The following is a 26398-nucleotide window of genomic DNA, read 5'->3' on the forward strand; positions in this document are numbered from 1 at the left end:
TGATTGTATATTTCAATAGAAACTGACACACATTCAAGCCATAAAAATAATAATAATTCAATATATATCGTGATGTACACGCATGTGTTTAGACAATATCATGACTTGACACACAATGCGTGGTGTATGTGGTTTCGGCTGTTTTGCATGCTGGATATATTGTATTAATTAAAACGCTACCTATTGTTGATAAAACATTTTTAACACAAACACACCAGGAAAATCTCAGGTGAAATTTAATAATATTTGCTGGGAGATTGATAGTCTAGATTTATGAAAATGTGCCTTCAACCAGTATGTTGCACATGAGAGCGGGACAAATACTGTAATGGTATCGTTAATAAAAATCGCGAAAGCTACCATATGAACAGTTCAACCACAAACATGAATAGTTTATGTACCTTACGTATGCTATTGTTTTTTAGTGGCGATTTAAATATTCTTCTATGTATAATTGCTGCAGGATATTATTATAGCTATAATTTATTCGTATTTATAAAACTTGTAATATATAAAGATGCGCCTGGATTATTTACTTGTTTGTTGTGGTAGTCATTTAAATCATCTTTTTACTAGGTTCATTTTGATTTAAGTTATGGAGCATTCTTTCATTTAATAGGATGGGGGTTGGGTCAAATGCTTTGTTTGTTGAAAAATATACCAAAATAAAAATATTGTTGGCATTGTTGAAAGTGTGAATATATTGGGTTTTTTAAAACACCCAAAGGTGAGAAAATGAATAGATTGTTTGATACCCCCATCAAACAGATGCATCGAAACGCTGTATATTAATGAAGGCGTAATTAATATGGTTACTGTTCCAATGCGTTGTTGATATGCTTCGTCGGGGTAGCAATATAAGTTTTTTAATTGATTTGTCTGTATGATATGCTTTACTTCCACAAATATTAGTAGAATTTTAATAAGCGCCACTACATTTGAAGCAAATGCAAACCAAATGTTGTAGGTTCCCGAGTTTGCTATGGTCGTTTGAAATATTACTTTATTTATTACATACTACATATATGTAACGAAATTAAATTTGAAATGTTATTTTATGCGTAATATGATACACAGTGAGTGAGTTTTGTTTAACGCCGCTTTGAACAGTATTTCAGTTTAACGCCGCTTTGAACAGTATTTCAGTTATATCATGGCCTGGGAATACTCTGTATATAACAAAATAGGTTTTGTACAATTTAAAAACATATTAGAGTTTTAAAATATTTATGAATAGAATCTACCTTTGTGTGGTATCCTTAAGAAAATATTTGTTAAATGGAGTGTTCATCTTCCAAAGTGTTATACACCATAACTCCATCGGGATATGGTTTAGTGCCTTAACCAACAGCTTATCAGTCTGTTATTTAATCACCCAGGCCTTTATCAATAATATTTAAATAACTGCTGTATTTGGTTAAATTTAACGATTTCTTCACGCCTCATTATACACCTGCAATCAAACATCCGTCTAACAGGCGTGTTACCTAACGACTACGTATTAACTGTTGTAAAAGTACTTTCCGTAAGACTACTAATTGATAAGTGTGACTCTACTCGGCTCTCCCTAACACCTCGATGGCGATTATATCTTATGTTAAATGAGTACAGAGCCAAGTAATAAATGCAACCGAAACTCCCGTGTTGGTCGTCATTTGATTCTTAATTACAGATGCTAGGTCGGGGTGCCGAAGGGTAATGGCGAGTCTTTCTTGGTATTTCGTAGTATCTGTAGCGAAGGGCTAGTAATATTGTAAGCCATGTCAATGACTTAATTGCTTTAATGACATCGTTTAGTCAATCTCCTCTCCCAAGGGAGCCGACACCCTCATTTAATACTGTGTGGCGCGGCATCGCTCCTCTTGAGCGTTGATTTATAGGGCTGACAGTTTCAATGTGGCGCGAACCTTGCGAGCAGACGACAGTAGCGAGTGTGATGTAATGGTGAATAGAAGGTACCCGTGAGATTAATTTGGACACCAGAAAAACAAATAACGTTCGGGAGCTGCCCGCAAGCCTTGGCAAGAAGCGTCATTAATTGTCCCACGTGCAGTCTGCTTCAAAGCGTGAGCAAATTCGATGACAAAAGATGGCCGTATCCTGTCTTGTTGGGGAAGAACACACGGGCTAGTCAGGGCAAGGATTCGCTACCAATAAAAGCGTGGATATTTACATATCTTGTTAGATGCCACGAGGTCTTTGTCTGGTGTTTGGACAGTCTTCCTCTCTTTTGTTGAAGGGACGATAACAAATTACTTAAAACCGGCCTATGTTGAAACAAAGGCAGGAGAATCACAGCTCTGATAACAGCAATGCTTGCCAATGTCAATTTCGACAAAATTCTTCACAGATACATTGATAACACACACTTCGTATCTTCTTCCAGAATCCATATATGACTTATATTGGCCACTGTGGTTCCATCAGGAAATACTTTGAATATTGGTTATAAAGATATTGAGAATTGACTAAAAGAACTATTCTGATAATGGAAGTTTTTAAATGACAAATATTTTCAGATGAAAGTAAATATTTTCCCTGCAGAGTAAATTCAATATACATAATTTCCATCTAGTAGATCTAGAAGCAGCTGCACATTTGACCAAACAATGAAGCCGCTTGTTCATTAGCGATGGATATACTCCCGAAAATGAAAAAGCAATGATAAAGTAACTGAAAAGAAATTAAATTTAAAAAATATTCCCAAAATGTGACCAAAAAAACTTACTGCAAATAAAATGTATTATACAAATACATAATATTAAATAATAACCTCAACTGCAAAGCAAATATATTACCAATGTTCAAATTAATGAAAATAACCTTTAATGCAAAGCCTAATGTATTACCAAACAATACCAAAATGTGAGGAATATCATTTACAGTCAAAAAACAAATTAAAATTAAATTAAACAAAAATGAGTGATTATAAATCTTAACTCTATCACACACTCACACAAAAAATGAAGAAAATAACCTTTGCTGCATATGAAAATATAATGCCAAATATATCCGCCTTAGACCCCAATTCAAAGACCTGATGTCTTCCAATAAGTTTAACTGATATCAACATTATTTAATCCATTCCATGCATAGGTGTGTTATTTAGGTGCTCCGTTTCATCTTAAAGTAAATAACGCTCTCTAATAGATGCAATGTTTTTCTAAAGCGCAACTCTAAAACAATTGCCGTGGGAGCTTTTAGGGACGACGCTAGTGGGTATTCTGGGTTCGACCTGTTGGTGACCAAACGGATCGGATGGTCAGGCTCGGTAACTTGGTTCATGGTGTGTGGTCATACCCCGACGATGTGGATCGTTGCTTACAATATCGATCACTGGTCTGCCTAGTCCAGACTCGATTATTTACAGACCGCCGTCATATAGCTCGAATATTGCTGAATACGGCGTTTAAGAACAAAATCACAAACTAACCAGTGACGGTGTCCATCTTAGAGTATCCAGGCACAGGTTTTGCCAGAATAATATGAAATCTAACTATTTTGATAGGTTGTTTCGTATTTATATAGAATACGGATAGGGAGCGAATATAAAGATATATACCACTACATACGGGGATCGGTTGAAACCTCGCAGAATTTCTGCTGATATTATTTCTCGTTTAATGCCCCACTCAGCAATATTCCAGGTAGATAATCTAGTCTGGACCAGACATTCCAGTGATTGACATAATGAGCATCGATCCAAGCAATTGCATCAAGCATCAACCAAGTCAGCGAGCCTGACCACCCGATCCCGTTTGTCGCTTCTAACGACAATCATAGTCGCCTTTTACAGCAAGCATGGGTTGCTGAAGACCTATTCTACCCGGGATCTACACGGGTCCGTTACGAATCTATTTTACGTGATCCCCTTCCGCGTCTCTTTAGCCATATACCCATGTATAGATGATGAAACACCCCCCTATATGTTGTATCGTCCCACTGACAACCATGTGTCTGTACGGATGGACTGTTTCTGTAGCATTCCAGCTGCTTGTACCACCCTCCCACTCTTACACACGAATTCCATCGTTATCCTATCCTTTCTTAAGGCCCCATAGGGTAGCCTAGTGGTTACAGCGCTCGCTCGTCGTGGGTACAGTGCGTGGTTGACCCGCGACATTGCTGAAATGCGGCGTAAAACCTGACTCACAACCTTTTGTATAGACTGCGCTCTCTCTCTTTCTCTCTCTCTCTCTCCCGTACCCACACGACTCCCTACTTATCGTCCCTAACAGTGCCCTAATTGAACGCACATCTTAACCTCTCTCTCTCTCTCTCTCTCTCTCTCTCTCTCTCTCTCTCTCTCTCGTGGTTAAACGTATTCCTATTCCAACAGCACCCCCCCCCCCCCCCCCCCCCCCCCCCAATACTCGGCCCGACCCCCCTCCGCTGTAAATGAGCACACCTTTATGGCTGTCATTACTACTGTTAGGACGGAGCTGACAGGTGAATGAAAATTTATCATTATTTTATACAACACCCTTTCCGATCAATACCGACGCACTTGCTCTCCATTGCAAATGCGAACCGTTTGGTTCCGAGAAAATGTTTTTGAGTGTTTTTTCACACATTTTGTTGATTTATGTTTTGCTTAAAAGGATTATTTGTATGAAAATGCGCATCGCATTTGAGATTTTTGAATTTGCCTTTAAATTTGACGATTTGATGGATGTGGAAAATGCAAAATTCTCACTAAGAACTTGGACACATTTTTTCATTAAAAAATGGGAAATGCTGTGAGAAAGAGAAGAATTAATATAATCCAGACAAAGCTGAAATTCAATAAATAATGAACATAGACCATAATAGAATGCGCTGCGTGGTAATTGTATTTTGATAAAATGATATGATATATGAACGCTCATTTCTGATTGAAATTGAATCTAGCGATGCGAGTTCATTTCTAAAGTGTTACAACAAAATAAGCGCGTCATCATAGACCTGTGTTGACTGACTGACACTGGAAACAAAATATCCCAACATTCACCTTAGGGCGCCCAGCTTATGTCAGACAGCTTCTTAACATCAACTAAGGATTAACGGCTTAAAGGTGGCGACTTAATCGCAGTTGTCTACCCTTGTTAGGGAGCAGTCATTAGTCAAAGGATGGATGGGGGATGTTTACGACTTATTTGGGATTTAAAGCGGTGTTTTATCAGCGGTTGCTCTCAAAAATGTTGTACATTTGTCGTGAGTTGATAACCTTTTGGGGGCGGTTATTTATACAGTTCACTCTGTCACCTGTCATCATTACTCAGAAGTGTCAGCATGCTGCTCAACGACAAGCACGGGGCGTTAAAATGCCGGATAATGTATCCCCTCACGTGCCACACGCGCACCGAACGGTAGTTAGCAGGTAATGATACCCCTCATCCCACCCGTGGTCTGTTAACCACCGACTGGGCACACTTGATTCCTAGTCGGACGTCCCACGCCATTGCCCCGTCGTAGATCGAATTACGGCCGCATTTGATTCGCAGTACGTCGCGCACCCAAGTTTTACAGGTAGCGCAGCCGCTACGGACATGGTCCGGCCTTTCTCGGTATTAGCTTATCCCTCCCAATCGCTGAGAGCGGATTAGATGGTTCGGTACTAAAATATATCCAGCAGAGCCAGACAATGAATACAGCTGTGTGGTATTTGTTGCCTGGACGGTATGGGTAAAACCAGGAGCATTATCTGATGTAGATGCAGAGGACAATTTAAATGGTCCCCACGCACCCCCAACCCCCACCCACCCCCGTTTATTACCACTTGTTCGGCTATGGGTAATAAATCTACGCAATATTGTACTATACGAGCTCTTTACACATGTTGCATGTGGTTTTATTGCAACATAATTAACCCCGGTGACACCTGTCGCTGCACGAGTGAGTGAGTGAGTGAGTGAGTTGGGTTTAACGCCGCTGTGAATTATGTTGTTTATCACAGCGTGTCAGTTTCTTGTAGGAGGAAAGCCCGAAGTGGTGCAGGTCTTAGACGTTTACCAAATTCCATGAGCAAAGGCAGGGTGCTGACAAACCTTGAAAAATAATCGGAGCGAACCGGGATTCAGACACACGGGCATAGGTGTCTGACGTGGCCAAGGGACGCAACTCTACAAGGGAAAAATGGTTGTGATTTATATCATCCCTCATCACCCTCATTCCACATTAGTAGTCTCACTTATGACGCATTGACAGGGAGCTATTTCCTTCTTTAAACGGAGAGGAGGCATGGCTGGCCCAGTCGTCTAAGGCGCCGCGATTCGCTGTGCAGAGTTGCGTCCCTTGGGCACCCTAGACATCTATGATTGTGGGTTCGAATCCCGGTTCGCCCCGATTATGTTTCTAGGTTTCTCAGCACCATACCCGTGCTCGTGGTTTCACCGAAGTGGTAAACGTCTGAGACCTGCATCACTTCGGGCTTTCCTCCCACATTAAGGTGACACGCCGTGTTATAACTGGAATATTGTTAAATGCGGCGTAAAACCCAGCTCACTCACTTTAAAGGGAGAAGTGTTAATAATAATTCTGACATTAAAAGGACTTCCACCCCACCCCCATCCCCCACACACTCCGAAAATAAATAAAATAAAATTAAAATAATAGGTTTAAAAATACATTCCCAAACATCTAGGACCCCAAAGCGACCTTAGCGTTACAACTGTTGTTTTAATTGTGTGTTAAACTATGGGAGTTATGACAGTTGCAGAGCTGCAATCATTTTGTGATGGTGGACCTTGCAATACAAAGATTGTTCATCACACGGGCAATGACAACATGACGGAATCTTTCAGCAACGAACGGTGGGCCCTCTGTCTCTTTTCTCGTGCAGCACGTGCGCGTCACTGCGGGGGCTGATGAGTAATCCGGCTTGATCCTGTCATTAATCTTGTACCGGTGGAGAGAAATCCACGCTCACTGAAGTAGACCACAGAGTTTGCACACAGATACAAGCCCAGTGGCTAGACTGTAGGCAGTGTGAGCGCGAGGGAGCGAGCAGGCATGGGGCAATAGGGCTTAGCCTCACTTGAGGGTAAGGGGTAACGCATAAATTCACCGGAGCGGACAAGAGGGCTGGGGAGATCTGGGTGCTTGGTTTGGACTTGGGGTGGAGGGTTAAGAGGGTAATGTGAGCTAAGCTGGAGGGTCGGGGAATTAAGAGTCTTTGGGGTGGAGCAAGGGTCAGGGAGGGCTAGATGCTTAGCCTGGGGGTGAGAAGAGGTGTAAGACGAAACCCCAAGCTTGAAGGCCCAGGGAGGGTGGGTGTCATTATTTGGGAGGAAATTGCGAGGGAGTGAAGTGCGCGCGTGTGGTTTGGAGGGGGTGAGGAGGGGGAAGGGGGTCCGATGGAGATGACTTGGCAAGTAGTTCAGGGAAAGGTGGTCTATTGGGTGGATGGTATATAGTAGTCATGCTGAGCAGTATCTGTTCCTGTATTTGTCCTTTGTATTCATTTTCTCTTTGGGAAATAATCCCTTGGACAGTTTTTACAAGAATTTGTTTTCCACGATACATTTACACTGGCAATATTTGTTCTGGATGGAACTGGTTCCATGTTGAGTGAGTGAGTTTGGTTTTACGCCGCTTTTAGCAGTATTCCAGCAATATCACGGCGGGGGACACCAGAAATGGGCTTCACACATTGTACCCATGTCGGGAATCGAACCCGGGTCTTCGGCGTGACGAGCGAACGCTTTAACCACTAGGCTACCCGACCGCCCAGTAGTAGTAGTATCTTTATTAACATTGTACACATTAGCACACCAGTAACTGATGACAAAAAAACGTGCTCTTCCTGACCTTTGTGTCTCTACCACACACTGTGATATTGCTGGAATATTGCTAAAAACGGCGTTAAACCATACTCACTCACTCACTACTACTACTACTACTACTACTACTACTTTTCGTTGCTAACATTGACCCATATCATATATTACTGAAACAAGTTAAGGATCACTCGATTCTTTCATACTAGTGTCACATTTCAGCAGTATAATATATGGGTCAATGTCGTCAAAGGAGGGTTCATCTGATGGATGCGGTCGGGTAGCCTAGTGGTTAAAGCGTTAGCTCCTCACGCCGAAGCCCCGGCTTCGTCAATGCATCTCTATAAGCAATGACTAATAGATACCATGTTTAAACTAACGTCGTCAATCGTGTTCTGGTTTGGTCATCACTGTCTGTATATTCCAACTAATATACTCTAAAAGTTTATAACATCAAAACAATATGACTGCAGGTAGAATGGCTTACCATTTTCGAGCCTGCTGGATAGAACACTTTGTACACCTGGAATCTAATCATGTGACTTCAAAGAACACGTAAATTATACTACTATTAGTAGTTTAATTAGGTTCAACTATACATGAAGATAAGAGAGCCCATAGGCGCACAATACGCCCCCCCCCCCCCCCCCCCCCCAAATAAATGTAGTATGTTGTGTTGTAGGCGGTAAAATTGACTGAGAGAGGACTTTTGGACCCCTCTCTTTTTTTAAATGCTGGATCCGCCCTTGGAGTCCTGAAAAGTAATGGGATATTCAATGTCCAATACGATATAACTGGGTTACTCCTTAGTAGCCGTAGGGTAAATAGCATTGATAGGGAGGGACTCGCTTGTAACACCGCATCTTACTCGGCTCTCTTGTTACACTACATCCTCAAGCCCCCAAGGGAGCAGTCATTGACGAGATCATATTGCCAAGCGACTCAGCGCTTTGTGTGTGTTTATGCTCAATTAAGTTCGTATCTGTCCCCTATCTGCAGTTGCTATTGTGTGCCAGTTAAACTATTAATCTCTGGTTTTACGACTGTCGAGCCTTCTTCCAAGGGAATGAATTCTTCCTCGCGACTTTGGCGCGCGGCATTTTGTCTGCATTATTCGTCGTAAAATGAGCATTCTCTGAAAGTAAAGATCTCAGTTTATGACGTCAAAGGTTATGTATACACCATTGCTGAGCAGATTTGAGAACTTTCATTTGAAGTCGGGAATTTATTATTCATAACAATTGAGTTACTTCTGTCATACTTGGCCTGGACACGGCTCTACATCACAACAAGCACCATGAGTCACTGGGTTAAAAAGCAAGGGAGGTGGTAATTGTTTTCAACTTTACAGATCCGTACCTGGAAAAACAGTCCAAAAATAGTGCGTCTGATAGCACATGGATGATGGATACACGCGTATACACCTTGAAAAATAGTTCCGTAATCCCCGTAGAAAGTTACTGATAAGCGCAAACTTAAAATAATTAATGAGCTATAATCATATGGACGATATTACGCTGCGTCTTAATCAATCTTCTAAAATAATACTTGTCATCGATTTCGTTTTACCGTAATGCGTTTGGAAATTCTAAAATGGAAGAAAGTTACATCTCAAGTTTCTTCCCTTTCGAACTGACGTGCATCTCTGATGGCAAGTTGAAATAAGCAGACACTTCACCATAACCTGCAAAAACAGCTTGGCAGAATTTCAATTTGAAATTTGAATTAGTTTTAAGAACTTAAATCTGTAGAAATCCGATCAGGGTAATGTTCAGTCCCCCAAATAAAACACCACAGCATTTTACATCTTGTGAGAAACGGTGAGTGTGTATTGCAATTGTATTGTATTCACGGCAATTAGAGAAAAGGGAGCAGTTTTAATTTAAGCGTATGTGCTTCTAAAATTCACAATACGAGGCCTATGAGGGCAGGATCCCAGTTAGGAGTATGGATACGTCCCTGTATGCTTTAGACCTCGATTAGAACCATCAGTGACTACTTCAACTTCTTCATACTCAGACACGACATCGCCGACCACCCTTCTTCTCCCCTCAACGTATTCTGACACTCTCATTTCTTTGTACACATTTCCATTATTGCTTATTGATTATCATTTATGTAAGGATTTACCTCGCTTTTGTAGAAATTTAATAAAGACTTTGTTATCAGGCAAACAGACTCCGTTATCGGGGGATTCTAAAGTTACACTTTGATTTTATTGAATTTCCCGGACAACGCTTTTACAGAACGTAGAGTGATATTAGGCGCTGAGAGATACATTTCAACTGGAGACGAGATTGGAGTTGTAATGTGAGAAGGCGTTGGAATTAATTTCTGAAAAAGATGAAAATCCCGTTGATATTAATTTGAAGGCAAAAGAGGGTACTCTAAATAGCAATAACATTTGAGAAAGGATTTGGATAGTGTTAGATATCAGGGTTCTTGTTAAATAAATGAAAATGTGGCCATTGTTTTAATGTCAGAGGGTCTCCTATTCCTCTGGACTTTTTACCGCGAAAATCTCACCTCACGTGTCCAAGAAAATAACAACTTGAAAGAAAGTCATTATGCTTTGTTAGTCTTGGCGAGAACTATCATTTACGACAATGACCTAGCTGTCTGAAACATGAACCTGTCATATCATGGTTACACGTTAGCAAACTGACTCAATGTGGGACCGCAAGCAATTACAACTTTTTTTATTGATTTCATTGGTAAAACATTATATAACTGTGATATGATAAACATACTAAGTATGTGTTTTGTTGAAATTGTCAGTCGGATATGTCTTCAATCGATAATCTGTGGTCATACAACTTGACCGCTGATATTGTGTACAGCATAACACTCGATCATATATCACATATTATGTGCATTGACATATTTCCTGTAAAACAATTCATGTTTTTATTCGTAGCCATCATTATCCGACAAAACCGCCAAATCGATATTTTGTTTCCATTTCGGTTTCGTCGCCAGCGACCTTTACTCTGCTCAGAAGGTAAATGTAAATACGCTTTGCCAATTTATCGTCCAAGATCAAGAAAACACAAGGACGTAAAACGTCTCCCCGCTGTAATCCAACATCAAAAGTAATGGTTCATTGTTACATATTCTCCCCGTACAGACAAAGCCGAATCGGCACGCATTATCATGATGTATCTTATTCAGACTTAGCAAATTCAATTTTAAGCCTTAAAAAAGTCCCTTTATTCTTCTTCCCCAAGCGTTGGGTTGAAATCCAAATATTTATGTGCGTTATACAAACATGTTTTTTTGTCTAACTCGAGTGCCTTGTACGATTGTCTTGTCGAGATAGGTTCAAATTGCCACTTAAACCTTAAACGTAGTATTCAATTAGTGTGATCTACAACTCTCTCCAAGACAGACAAGTGCCGAGTGTTACGTGAGTCCTGCTCAGGTTTGTACCTACGAGCTGAGGTTTTTCAAACACGCTGCTTTGATTGGAGCACCCCTCTGTGAAGACCAGACCGGCAGATTTACGACCACGTTGATTGCACCTTCATAAGAAGTGTGTGTCTTCAGAAGGTCGTGTTTCACCCCTCCCCGTCCCCCTGTCTGTCTCCGCGCGGGGACCCCTGTAATCCCCCTACCCTACTCGAACGCCAACTGCCGCCTAGGGGGACTGTATTACCCGGGAGCTCGAGTGGAAAACACGTCTAATTGAAAGTAAAATGGAATAGATCACACTTAGCGCCTAGTCCAAGTATCAGCCCTCACCAGTGTCCGTGAAACAAACGTGCGTGGATACTTGGGTACCTACCCGTCTACCTTGGAGCGTGGTGATAGATTTATCGCAGGTTTTACGTGGAGCAGCGTCACTCGTCTCTGCTACTACTACCCTCATACTTCGTGATGTGATACTGTGACGGTCTCCTGCCTAAACGCCCGTCTAGTGTCCCTACCTCGTCTGTAGCACTACCTTTAAGAGAACCACTTGAACTGCAATCTCATGCGTATCCTACAACAGTACATCTATTGTCGAAACTACAACACTACTCCTGCTACTCCTCCTCCTCCTCCTCCTACTACTACTACTACTACCAACACTGCTGCTACTTTCACTAATGCTACTATCTTGTACTACTACCACTACTGATGTTGCTACTGATACTACTGCCACTACATCAAAGATTACTACTACTACCACTACTGATGTTGCTACTGATACTACTGCCACTACATCAACGATTACTACTACTACCACTACTACTGCCACTTCGTCTATAACTACTACTACCACCACCAACCCTGTTACTAATTTCATTAATGCTACTGTACCACACGACCACTACTACTACTACTACTACTACTACTACTACTACTACTACTACTACCTCTGACGGGGCGGTCGGGCAGCCTAGTGGTTAAAGCGTTCGCTCGGGTTCAATTCCCGACATGGGTAAAATGTGTGCAGCCCATTTCTGGTGTCCCCCGCCGTGATATTGCTGGAATATTGCTAAAAGCGGCGTAAAACCATACTCACTCACTACTACTTCTGACACTTTCACCACCACTGGTTCCACAATACTACCACTGCTACAACCCCCACTACAACTACGCATACGACTACTACTGCTTCTACAGCCACCATTACCCTTACTACTGCTGCCACGAATTGCCATGACATCCTGCTACGAGTGCTTCAACTGCTGTCTTTTATTATCCCTGAAGATCCGGGGTAGAATAGGTCTTCAGCAACCCATACTTGCCGTAAAAGGCGACGATGCTTGTCGTAAAAGGCGACTAACGGGATCGGGTGTTCAAGCAGGGTTGCTGAAGAACTATTCTCAACCCGAAACTTCACGGGTCTAGTGACGGCAACCGCCGACAGCATGAACAACGACCCACGTCATCAGGGTCAATGCCATGCAAGAGCCTCCCAACCCTTACTAAGTTCTCAGACAAGCCACCCGTGAAGATCCGGTTTAGAATAGGCCTTCATTAACCCATCTTTGTCGTAAAAGGCGACTATGCCTCTCGCAAGGGGCGACTAACAGGATCTGTGGTCAGGCTCGCTGACTTGGTTGATGCATATCACCTTATCCCAATTGTGTGGATCGATGCTCATGATATCAATCACTGGGTTGTCTGGTCCAAACTCTATTATATACAAACTGCCGTCACATAGCGTGAATATTACTGAGTGCTAACACAATCTTACGAAAACCATAGGGTAACCTAATCCTCCCCGGATCTCCGCGATGGCGTCAGCTACCACAACTACAACCACTACCATCGTCCCAATGTTGCTGAACATAACCGTCCATTATTCCCCACAACCCAACCATCAATTCCATCACCCTCATATACCGTTCCAACCCCTCCCCCACCTCCGGGTTCATATTCCTACCCCTATGCCTTCCCACCCGTATTGGGCCGATACGCCTTTCGTAAGGCCGATTGACAACAAAGGGAGAACTTTCGGTGCAAAATGCTTTGAAGTTCAGCGCTGCTCTCCAGACCTCCGTCTTTATAGTTTGGTCCAAGTCCGCGAGTTTTATTACCCGCCCAACGTCATGGCGTCTTACTTTGATAGTGTGCTTGGCGCACTCCGTCGACAGTATCATCGGCGCGGTTTTAGCAGCCCACTTCATACCATTTCGTGTGATCTCGAGACAGGGACAAAGATTCTATGATTTATGGACCAGAACTATTTCACAGAAACGTATGATTCACTGTGAATTAATCCCATTTTTCTCATGTTGTTGATTAAGAGACAAATCTTGCAGTTAATGGCTGGCCCTGTGCGTTCAGCAAACAGGCGTAGGGGTCGCGACAGTAAATTTTAAGGGTCAGTCCAAATATGCCAGGTAAAAGGTCTGTTTGATTCAAACATAAAATAGGCCACATGAAATAAATTTCCTGGTCTTCGTCTTTTTAAAAAAACAAAACAATGGGGTTGGGTGGACTGTTTTTATTGGCTTTATGTTTTTGTTTGGCTTCCTATTTACTTTGATAACTATTTTGGTTCCTGGAGCCTTGGTCCCGTACGTACTACAAAGCGATCTCAGCGCTACGATTGTCGGAGTGAGTGAGTGAGTGGGGTTTTACGCCGCTTTTAGCAGTATTCCAGCAATATCACGGCGGGGGACACCAGAAATGGGCTTCACACATTGTACCCATGTCGGGAATCGAACCCGGGTCTTCGGCATGACGAGCGAACGCTTTAACCACTAGTCTACCCGACCGCCCTACGATTGTCTGAAGTCTATGTTAAGGTATGGGAGTTAGATCGTCTTAGCGCTACGATTGTCTGAAGTCTATGTTAAGGTATGGGAGTTAGATTGTCTTAGCGCTACGATTGTCTGAAGTCTATGTTAAGGTATGGGAGTTAGATTGTCTTAGCGCTACGATTGTCGGAAGTCTATGTTAAAGTATGGGAGTTGGACCCCCCCCCCCCCCTTTTTTTAATTTTTTACATCTGATGACATTTTGTATTCGCATTTTGTACCATGATAACATGTTGACAGGGCCTTAAAGTGAAATTAATAATAAACACACCATTAAGGTTACAAATGGCCCAAGTGGAACCCCATCCTGGGTCCACCTTTGTCTGATACTGGTTTCACATAAACGGCATAACAAGCAAACGTTTTAACCCGTCTTGCATTGAGCTTATTGGAGATATATAACCTCAGTTTTCAAACTCATTACATAATCAACTTGCGTGCAAAATAATATGCAATAAATAAACAATTTCGGGATCGGATGGCGAGGACAAACGTTGCTTGTTTTGTGTTTTATTTGGCCAAGCCGGTTGAACCTGGCAAGTCGTATACTAAACAAACCCAAATCATATAAAATGAAGATTCCAACATTTCCGTTTTGCCTAGAATATGGACTCCGCAACTGTTATTATTATATTATTTCAAAATTGAATTTCCAAATGACACCATCAAACCCATCGACACATGACAGATCCGCCATGATGTATAGCGTTTCATAGAGGTCATAGGTTAACAACCATCGGCGCATGTCCGTAAGGGTCAGCACGTGCGCAATGACACTGAGTATGTCTATTATTAGACCACAATCCCGGCCATCGGTATCAGCTGGCGACAGCCACATCAGGTTAAGGGCACCTGTGACAATGGTCAGAATGTCATCTGTCACCTGTCCGGTTCCATATCGCCAGGTAAATTTGAGTTATCACTCAAGGGTCAAGACTTACACTGATGCTCGTAAGTTAACGTCATTTTACTGACGTCTGCCCGGAATCGCCATTGCTGCCAAATGACATTTAGGTTCCAGTGATGGGGTTTCACGAGACGAGGCTGCGTCATGATCTATTACTTTTGGCAGCCACGCGGCGTTTTCTATGCATTTCGATTTGTTAAAATTTATTAGTGCATTACTTTATATTTCTCGCCAGTTTTAGGGGTTCAATTATTTTTTTCGGATAGTGGTCTGTTACAATGGCTTGAAATATCAAAAGGGACTGATTATATGGACTGGTCATTTTATGGTGGGGATTGTTCTAGGACTGTATCATATTCATATCTTGCTGACCCCCCACCCCCCAACCCCACACACCCCCCACACACCCATTTTAACATTTTTCAAGCATTGCTTTTTTTAAAACAACCTTCAAATTGATGACATTTTCATTTTAAAATGTAGAATAGTGTAATTTTTTCATGCCCCACTTCCCACTATATAAATTATTGCAACCCCCATCATTGGCGGTGTCATTTTCTAGTACAGTGTTATTGCTAAAGCAATAAAAGGACTATTGATTCTTACATTTGCTTCAACACATTATGAGAATGGTGATCAGATTATGGCTAAAGGTTAGGAAAGGTGTAAAAAATTAGATTTCTCTGATATAGATGCTTCAATCAAGAGACTGATAAGGAAATAACAGTTCATTGAAGTTCCAAGGTGAATTTGATGCAAATATTTGCAAAAGAGATCTCATTTGTCATCATAGCATTGACAGTTCTATGTAAGAAATCAAACGATTTGACGGAAATGACTGGGACGTGAATAGCTAATATGTTCGTAAAACTAACAAGCTAAATGGCTGCACGGCTGAAGCATTGTCGTGAATCGACACAATATCGCCAGCTCTCGAGACCATTCGAGAACCAATAAGGGAAGATCCCTAATATCCCTAATGACATCACAATGACAAAGCCAACTATAAATGACATAGTATTTCAAAGCCCTTGAGAGCGTTCAGAATAGTTTGTAACGGTTCTCAATAAAATTCCAATGACCCCCACACCTTATTGTCTTTAAGGTGAAGGCTACGCCTGATGTGGAGTTTGGACTGCAGAGCCTGGCAGGGTTCCCATGATTAATCTTGTGCATGAATGAAACATTCTGACATGTCTCTGCTCCACTGAGATGCCCTATTCATGAGCTGAAGTCCTGTTGAAGTGGGGGCCTCTGATCCCTTGCCTAAATAAGATGTTTGTTCCAAATTTCAGATACATTGGCTTGGTTAAGAAAATATTGTTTTTGCGAGTTCTTACATTATTTAGTGTTATTTTTAAGAATTTTGAATCGAGTTGTCTCCAATTCCTTTTCTTGATAGTAGGGGTCAAATGGTAATGAGAACTGCTGAAATAAAAACTGCATTTAAGATGTTTTTCCTGTTACCATGGTTAGCTAATATTTTGCCATAATGGTTTGGGTGTGTAAGTTTGCATTTGGCAGTGTGAAAAAAATTGTTTTCCACTTTTCGTGTTTTAGGGTATATGGGTCTTGTCTGCATCTCAATAAAACAATTATACCCTTATTATATGTGTGGATGCAGTCATCAAGTTGTGCAGTATTTATGATAGGTTGTTTGCCAGTGTAAATCTAACTTCAACATAGCGGGTTGAAGCTTCTCTTTCTATTTGGTGACTGCGGGATGGGCAATAACAGAAATTTTTGATTGACCAGAGTTTGTATTACAGAATTCAACAATGTATAGGTTGACAGATGACAAAATAACTCCTTGAGAAATGTGTACAATGACGTTACTATATATGTTATCGTATTTGACGTAATAAGCGCCCCGCTCTAATAAGCGCCCATGGCGATATTTGCTAATATATTGGCTAGTGAACAATCCCAATTAGCACCCCTACCGATTGATCAATGTACACAATACCTATTTATTCGTGTATAATACGCACTTGTGTGTAATATGCACCCTCAATTAGGGGCAATTAAATTCTGGAAACATATATCTGTCGTATATAAACATTTCAGGCTGTCAGCATAAACCACGAAATTTATCCTTCAACTCTGTTTTTTTCACCAAAATAATATTCTAATAAGAGCCCCCTATTTCTAATTTTGAGAGCGCCTTGGGCGCTTTTTACATCGAATACGGTATTGTGGTTATAATAAAATTTAGAAATGACAATCATTTCTAGACATGGAACATTATTTTGGCAATTGTATTCTGGCAACAGTAATTGTATACATAGTCTACATTAATTTGTAGGTAATAAATATTTGTCCTAGTAAAATCAATTGCTGAAACACCATCGAAGACATTACAATAAGACATTAAAAGAAAATAGAAAGAGAGTGTATTAATTTGCATAAATTGGAATACGGGTGTCCTCGAAACTGTTCTAAGGGCAGGAAATATGCATTTCAAAGAAAAGGGCAGCTTTTGTGTTTTTTGTCTTTTTATTCTGCATTAATTCCATTTCACATAAAAGTATCACTGTGGAATTATATTTGCATGAAGAATTTCACTGAGAGAAATGAACTTAGGACATCAGTCTATTTTGCCTTCATGGGATAAAAGAGTTGTCATGAATTCGCCGTGAAATATGCGTGAAAAATTGTATTGAAGCTGGGTTTGAATAGAGAAAGGGTGTAGTGTAGGGGTTTGCGGTCTAAAATCCTGTTTTGTGTTGGGGCGAGAATGTTTTTATTTGCAGGTGTTCGGACAAACGTAAGGGGTGGCTCATTCGTCCCCGATTTTCTCAAAAGCCAGATTAGAGGTAGTGTGTAAAGTACGGAGGGTAGACGGGGGCACGACCCACTCAGAGACAGAAAGAAATACTCAGTGTGAAAACGATATGGCTCTACGATGAAGTCAGGCACAGTGCGAAGAAAGGTACAAGTCGTGAAAACGTGCGCAAGGTTTGAATTGACGTCAAAAGAAATATTTCAAAGACACAATTGAATGTATCGATAATCATGATAATAGTGTATTTTATTCAATGGAAAGCTGTGGCCTCTGTTCACAATGGAAGTGAATGTGTGAGTGAGTCTTGCCACGGTCTGGTGTTTGGATTGCTTGCTCCAACACACCCAGACCATGGTTGTTTAGGGCTGGGAATTAGCAACATTGTATAAAGCCACAGAGGGAGGGTATTCAAATAGAGGCTCAGTGATGTGTCTACCCCTATCTATTCTCCCTACCCTTTAAGAGCAAGCTGAAAAGGGGATATCAGTGAGCAGTGCCTTGCAGCGACCGTCGATTGAAGATTTATTTCCCGTCACAAAGCTTATGCAGTGATTTATTTGCTCTGTACTTCTCTATGTACCTGATCACAGTCGTGAGAGGTCCTTCATGAACAATCTTTTCAACTTTTATAGTCGGAGAAAGGACCCTGGTACAAAAAGGGTTTACATATTTCGAGCTTACTAAACATACATTAAAATCACTTTGCCCTATGAAACGGTATCCTACTTTCCCGACAGCACTGTAAAGACTTGGTGTAAAGTTTGACGTAGTACCAGTAAGGGCCTTAACAGGCAGACACAATATTGACTCTAACATTCAGGACCCTAAGGAAAATATTACCACATAAAAGTTCAAAGAGTTCTGATCATAAAAGTTTCATAGAAAATTTGTCAATGGGTATTGAAAATATTTACCCAGCCCTTTGCTTTGAGAAAGTTATACACTAGGTAGAAATATGCAGATCACTATAAATTTTCATAATTTCCTTGCTTTACATCGTAGGAAGAAGGCTTTTCAAGAATTATGTTTATGTTATTTTGAAAATCTGCTATTGGTGTATTATATTCTTCGCTGATTTTATTGTAATTGAAAATATTGGATTAAACTTTGTTAAATGAAAATTCAAAGTGAAATGATTTTTATTGGCATTCTGAAGCCGTGTCAATATTTAGTCACTTGCAAACTCTCTTCAAGGGGAAGTCTAATTTAAGATTAAAAGCTTTTGGTTAAAGGGAAAAAAGGTTTCAACTGGCTTTTTAACATGATTTCAAGATTTGAATATGTGTCTGCATGTACAGGGTTCCAGCTTGAAATAATATTATCATTATAATTCTTCACGTGGCAAAATTAACAAAAAGAAGTTTACTGTGTTCAAGGAATGTAAATCCTTTGGCATTGGAGGGTAGAGGTAAGAACCTTTATGATGTTTAAATGAAACTCTGTCAAAAATTGGTGTAGCAAATTAAATGACTATTAATTAGTGTTGGAAAATATACAAAGAGGTTATCTGTGATGAAAAAAATATTATTTTGAAATTAAATATCACAGCAAACAGTCCGAACAAAATTTAACTGGTGCACCATAGTACCTGATTTTAGTTTTATTGAATTTCATGTAAGTTTGAATTGGAAGCAAATTGGATATTAGTATGCTTATGAATATGATGATAAGTTTGTGATATTACTTGTCCCATACTCAGAGTGGTTCTGAATGTTTATCTGAAATCTGGCATTGTATTATTAAGTTCATCTGATGGCCGTCAAACTGTCATCATGGATCTTGAGTTGTCAGGGAAACAGGATCCGCACAGTAACATGAGGTGCAAGATGAGGCCGTCAAGCTGGAAGATTTATTAAAAGTATTTCTGACTGATCTCAAGACTCTCGATAGCTTGTTATGGCTGGAGACAAACGTGGCCTTTTAGAGACTGCTTCAGAACTGGAATTAATTTGATTAGACAGAGGCCAGTAAGTGATTATAAATCATTACTTAAAACTTAGTTGGAGTTTTCGTAGTAATTCAAATATCCAGCTAAATGAAATTATTTCTATTGCTGATGAAAGTGTTAATTTATATGTTTGTAGTAAATTTTTTCCTGTGATAGGTTTTTGAGTTTTGTAGTAATTTAAATATCCACCAGCTTAATGAAATTATTTTTATTGCTGATGAAAGGGTTAATTTTTAAGTTTGTAGTGAAATTCATCCTGTGAAACGACCAATGATTGGTTTTGTAAATGAGATGAACATTATCATAAAGTTGAGGGGTGTACACATGGCTTGTTTTGGATAATTTGAGATTAGAAGAAGAACATCGCATACGTAATGTATAACACCTATTATATCATTATATTTATCTGAAAATATGAAATTGGTATTGAGGTAAATTACATGTTGTTTCATTCAAATGAAATATTACTTTATGGTAGAACTGCGCTCAGCCTGCCTCAGTGAAATGGTATTCAGACCGGGATCAGGAAGATTATTAAGAAGTTGTTTGTTTGTTGTTCAAGGCCGCACTCAAGACAATATGAAGTACATAACTAAATAGAATATTTGTCTTGTGACCTGAGAAAGTTGACATTTTCACTGCATTGCTCATGAAAATATCAGTAAGGTCAAGTCACTCAAAGAGATAAATCATAAATATGTTATTGGACGAGCAAGGACAAAAGATCATCTGTTCGTTACTTTCTTCAAAATATTAAAAAGCCCCCAAAAGTTCAGAAATACACCAATGTTCAAAATATTTTGAAAAAAAAATACATGAAATTCTTATTTTTTTATATTGCAATTTCATTACAAGGATATCACCAAGGAGATATCACTTGATCACACACGAGCAATATCTCGTGTGGAAGCAAGTTTTGGATGATAAATGGCTATTTGCAAAAAGCAAACTAACCCAAGAAGATAAAGAAGATAAAGTGATGATGGTTGTAAAACTGGAATAGATTTTGCACAAAGCTCCCACAGCTAGAAAACTGTTTCAGTCTTAACTGTACAATTTAGTCCCGTTGAATGAGATGATTGTATAGCCAAAACGTTTTGTCTTCTAGTTGTGTCATGAATGGCCTTACAAATGCAGATTTCCATCTTACCAAGCACTTCCAGGCTTGTGAATTGTAGGAGATTAATAGCCCATGCTCCACAGTCTAACTGCAGGTGTTCCAAAACAAAAGAGATGCCACGTTTGCGGAATGCACGCAATTGACGGAATGATAAATTCAGTATTCTTATGCAAATTGGTGCATGTGCATCTATTCGGCTCCAGGACCAAATTTGCACATGAAGATAATTATCCATCGCTGTTAACAAAAGGGCCGGGAAGGGTGATAAAAGATAGTGTTTTTACGATGAAGAAGAGCCACGGATGCTATGCTTGTCCGACGTGAAGTTGGACGGAGTTAAGGCACTCCCTTTACACGGGAAACCAAGTATAACTGATCGTTGATTAGGGAGTTTGCCAAATGAATGGCTTCAATTGATGTTCACGTCCACTGCAAATAAACATTGAGAGGGGGTGAGATGGGGAAAGCTAAGATGGAATAAATGGTCCTTGTGCTGTGGTTTGGATAGTTGGGATGCGCTGCTCCTGAGACTGTCTCTAGTAGTGCTATTGAAATACAAAAGCCTGACTCCTTGTTCTATTGATTGTCATCGTAGCCAGGACACATCTGTGGAAGAGGCATAATTGTGTCTTTATTGTACACTTAGTATTTGCATAATTGTATGGGAGCCGTTATCGAACTTTTGTCGAGTTGCTGTTGTGACTGAAAACAGGCGGAAAGGATTAGAAACGGATCTCCCAGTCAATGTTGTCTCTGAATCGACAGTTATTCAGTTTGACAATTTGTGTTACATCTTTCTAAGAAAGTACATGGTTTACACTGACTTCCTTAAATGCAAAACTCATGTGGCCTGTAATCTCGCCATTGTGGGAGCCATTAACTGGCCAAGTTTGTTGCTTCTCCTCCAGGACAAACAGTAGGGATCGGCCTCGCTTGACTGCCACTGAAACAATGTGTTTTGTGGAATGGATGAAATAATCCGTTCCCACTATGCAGCAGAATGTGCAGTGTCGAACATTAGGTCTTCCTCCTGGTTGGCTTTGTGTTGCAAAAATGGCAACACAGAAATGGGTTCGTCAAGTACAAAGTTTCTATGTATCTGGAGTGGTTTGAGTGCTGGGTATAAGTGGCCAGATTGATAACTGAAAATGTTACAGGACACTAAACAAGTGTTTTGAGTTTGAATTAACTGAGAAATCTTAAGTTGTTTGGTGTTCACTTATCAGGAATTCTTATGCCTAATGTCTTTCTGAGATATACAACAGGCCCTTGAGACGCTAAACGTTGTGAGCTTGCAAGAGACCAACACAAGCCTCTGACACGAGGATTGTCTATTCACGCTTAAATATCACACAAGGCCACAAGGTCTTTTTAACAGCAGACCCTATATTAAATAGTAGTTTAAAAAGTCAAAAAGTTACTATTAAGATATATATATCTGTTTATCTAATTTCAGTGTTATTTATACAGAATTTATTATCCCCTGCCCAACAAAGTTGGCGGGGGATATATATATATAGAAACAGGCTTTCACCCCTTTAAATTGAAATGAAGTGGGACAATAGTGATACAACAGTTTATATCAAAATGTCACCCCTTTAAATTAAAGTGAATTGGGCCAATAGTGATACAATAGTTTATATTAAAATGTCACCCCTTTAAATTGAAGTGAATTGGGCCAAAAGTAATACAATAGTTTATATTAAAATGTCACCCCTTTAAATTGAAGTGAATTGGGCCAATAGTGGTACAATAGTTTATATTAAAATATCACCCCTTTAAATTAAAGTGAATTGGGCCAATAGTGGTACAATAGTTCATTATAGTCAAACCTCATTAACGACATGAAAAATGATATTGTTGAAGACGATGCTACTATGTGGTCCTGACATTATCGCCTCTCCAGTGTTCAAATTAAGCCTGAAAATAAAGGTATCCATGGTATTACTCTGTTAGAAACTAAAGTTTCAGGTGGTCCCTGGATTAGAAAGCTTTAGAAGAAAACCTTAAAGGGCCCACGATCTCTGTAATTGCTAACACTGGTCTATTGTCTGCTGTACTGTCTTCAACTTCCTATATTTTGGTATTTTGTTTTCTCAACCAATTGCAAGTGATTTCTCTGGCATTTGATTGGCTAACCAAGCATGTTGTTATTTCATTTATGTTTCCGTAAACCAGAAAAATAATTAGGACTACCGTTTCCTGGTTGGCTGATGGTAGAACGGTGGGGCTTGTGTTGGATTATTGGGCCGAATGATGTCACTGATACTGTTTTTACCATTTTTTTGTGTGATAATCAGGGATCCATTTAAGGAACTTGATTTAAGTCAATAGTCGCACCAGACAAAACCAGGTTGCACCATGGTTCTATAAATTGATACAAGGTAAAACATAAATGCAGAAATTAGTCTAAATAAGTGCAATCCCAGATCTCTGATGACTGTGTCATGAGTCATGGTAAACAAGGCAAAAAGTGAGCATACCCTCGACTTCGACACCAACATAGTTCATTCTAAGTTCAAAACGTGAAAAAAGCAATATTTTCTCAGAAAATCCACTTATCAAACTTTGTACTGCACCTCTCCTGTTGGTATAGAAACTGTACCCCCAATTGGAAAAGTATCCATGAAGTAGTTTATAAGTTATAGATTGCACAATGTTGAAGAAAAAAAACACATTCTCGTTCAAAATGTGTAAAAATTCATATTTTCTCTGAAAATACACATGTTAAAATCAAACGTTGCACTACACTCCTCCTATTGGTATAGAAAGTGTTCACCAAGTTTGAAAAGAATCTATGAAGTAGTTTTCAAGTTAGAGGTCTCACACAAAAATGTCCTCAGAAGGAAGGACAGACGGAGGGACAGAGTTCCTCGGCATAACAATATACCCCCCACACACCTTTTAGGTTGGGGGTATTTTAAAGAATTGAGGTATTGAGTGTGTTCAAAGATCATAGTTGTGTGGACAAGTAAGGGTTGGACTCAAATTAAAAAAAAATCATGTTGACATAAATAAAAGGTTGCATTTTTCAATATTTGTTTGTACTGGTGCATGTTTTTTATAACTAAATGGATCACTGTTAATAATTAAGTAAACAGTGAAGTTATTATTGTTGACACATTAGTTGTATGAAATGACTTCTGTATGTATTTTCATTTATGAAAACATTTTATTTTTTATATCTTATTAACATTTTTTTTTTATATCTTATAAATGAACTATTCCGATATAGTTGATGTTTAGTGTTTGACAAAATACCTGCCATTCAATATCCAATACACACTTGAAGATAACCGTGAAGAAGATTAGAATTGACCTTCAGCAACCCGTTCTTGTCGTAAGAGGTGACTAAAAGGATGGGGTGGTCAGGCTCGCTGACTTGGTTGATGCATGTCATTGTATCTCAATTGTGTAGATTGATGCTCATGATGTCAATCACTGGATTGTCTGATCCATACCCGATTATTTACAAACCGCCATCAATATAGAATATTGCTAACAACAAACAAGCAAACAAACAGTATTCAATCAGTTCTTCACTATAATCCACAGCTAATTTCAGACTGGTGGCTTTTGAAATATACAAGTTTGAGAATTATTCCTGGAATTCCACAGATTCCGTTCCATCAAGGGTCAGTTTTGTGATACATACCATCACGATATATGCATAAGTCATATAGTCCCCCATGTCCCCAGCTAACTTTCAGTGTTTCTTAATAAAAAACATTATCATCCCTGAATATAACTAGATTCATAAAGTTTAAGACTGTATGTGGTTGTATGTGAACTCTATTCTGAAAACATACTGTTTGTGTACTCGTAAGAGATAAAATTATTTAAAAAAAGAAAAACGTTTGAAACTTCTGTTTATTCCTGATTTTTATCTGGATGGACACATAGTGTCATCACTTCAGTGTATTCCATGTATTGACCATTTCTCGTTAAACCGTTATATGGCTCATAGTCTCTACACCAGTATTATATAATAAAACCTGTCCTACCCTTGCTTGAAAAGTGTATAAAATCTGTTTATGTGTGTGAGAACCTCACACTGGGGCTCGGAAACCTTTGATGTGTTGGCGATTCTCTGAAGTTGTATCTTAACGGGAAGTGTATGTGACAGGCAGCAGCTCAGTCTGTCTCCCTCACAATCGAGGGAGTAGCTCCCTAGATATTTATGATATACAAATGTCCACGCAGAGCCGTGCATATGATTTAACGATGAGAGACTCAAGATTCGCCAAGCTACAATGTTTGCGGCCATTCTGATAGTGTTTCACAGGGGTAGGTTAGCAGATAACTCTGGGTAAAAAGCAAGGTTTGATCACAATGAAGTGAATATAGATGGTTCAGGTGTAATGGCGGGGCTCAGAAATGTGGGAAGAGGGCTGTGTTAAGTGTCGCGGCTTACTGGCTACTCTTAATCACCATTTGAAGTTGTGCGTCAAATCGGCCATAATCGAATCTCCCTCATACTAAGTGACAATGAAAGGGATTCCAACTTCTAGTACACTGATAAATCTTTCATGGAAACGGGTGATAAATGCTTTGGTTTCGTACAAAGGGATAGGTATAGCATAGTACCTCTTGTGAAAGCCTGTGTTGACTTGGTCGAGGTGTTCATGATATTTTGCCAAGAATTAAAAGTTTAATTCCTTTGTTATTCTCCAGTTATTGACTAATACTATCTAGGGCTTTATCTAGACCTGCTCAGGCTGATATTCGGCCCCAAGTTTTTAGAAAATGTTATTAAATTCCCAAATCGAATTAAAGAATTTCCATATCATCTTAATATATATTAACTAATAACTTATTTTATGGCTTTGTAGAGATAACCTGTATTTCACAGATGGAATGACTAATAAATAGGAAGAGGTTTTGTTGCTTATGTAATATATTTATGCATTGATTGCGATCTTTAAATACAGAGTTAAAATACCTATCAATTTAAGAACACAAGGACTTTTTAATAAGTTCCAATTTTGGACAAAATAACAATTTTCCCCCAATTTGCCTGTCAGGGCACTTACTTTAGAATCCTGGATAAGTCCTAGCTATCATACCGTACTTCCTCTTGTATACGCCCACATATTCATATTCAAGGTGGGTATTTAGCAATGAAATATATATAAATTTATTTATTTTTTTATGGCTCTACTGATAATTCCTAATATCAGGTACCTCAATGGACATATTGAAGGTTTTGTGAGGCAATTGGCCAAGAACATTTTCATAATTTTAATCTCAGGGGATTGACCAATGAGAGTGTGTAAAACTTTCCTTATTACACCCAAATATGATTATGAATGATACCCTTGTGGAACAGACATGGGGGAATACAAGAGAGTGATGGATGGAGTGAGTTAGGGAGTTAGTGGCAGGGCAGACCGAGTAAGTGACGGATGGAAGGAAGGAGTGAGTGAGTGAGTTTGGTTTAACGCTGCTTTTAACAGTGTTCCAGTTATATCGCGGCGTGTCAGCTTAATGTGGGAGGAAAACCGGAAGTGATGCAGGTCTCAGACGTTTACCACTTCGGTTATCCTACGAGCACGGGTATGGTGCTGACAAACCTAGAAACATAGTCGGGGTGAACCGGGATTCGAACCCACAATCATAGGTTTCTG

At 39.7% G+C, this 26398-nt stretch overlaps 1 protein-coding gene across 5 annotated transcripts in view; it reads left to right on the plus strand.

Moving 5' to 3' along the window:
- Positions 1-26398, plus strand: part of LOC124118241 (LIM homeobox transcription factor 1-alpha-like) — a 72691-nt gene that overhangs the window by 27146 nt on the left and 19147 nt on the right. The window lies entirely within an intron of this gene.

This window comes from Haliotis rufescens, unplaced genomic scaffold (assembly GCF_023055435.1).
Source record: "Haliotis rufescens isolate VD_foot unplaced genomic scaffold, xgHalRufe1.0.p SCAF_8, whole genome shotgun sequence".
Taxonomy (NCBI): domain Eukaryota; kingdom Metazoa; phylum Mollusca; class Gastropoda; order Lepetellida; family Haliotidae; genus Haliotis; species Haliotis rufescens.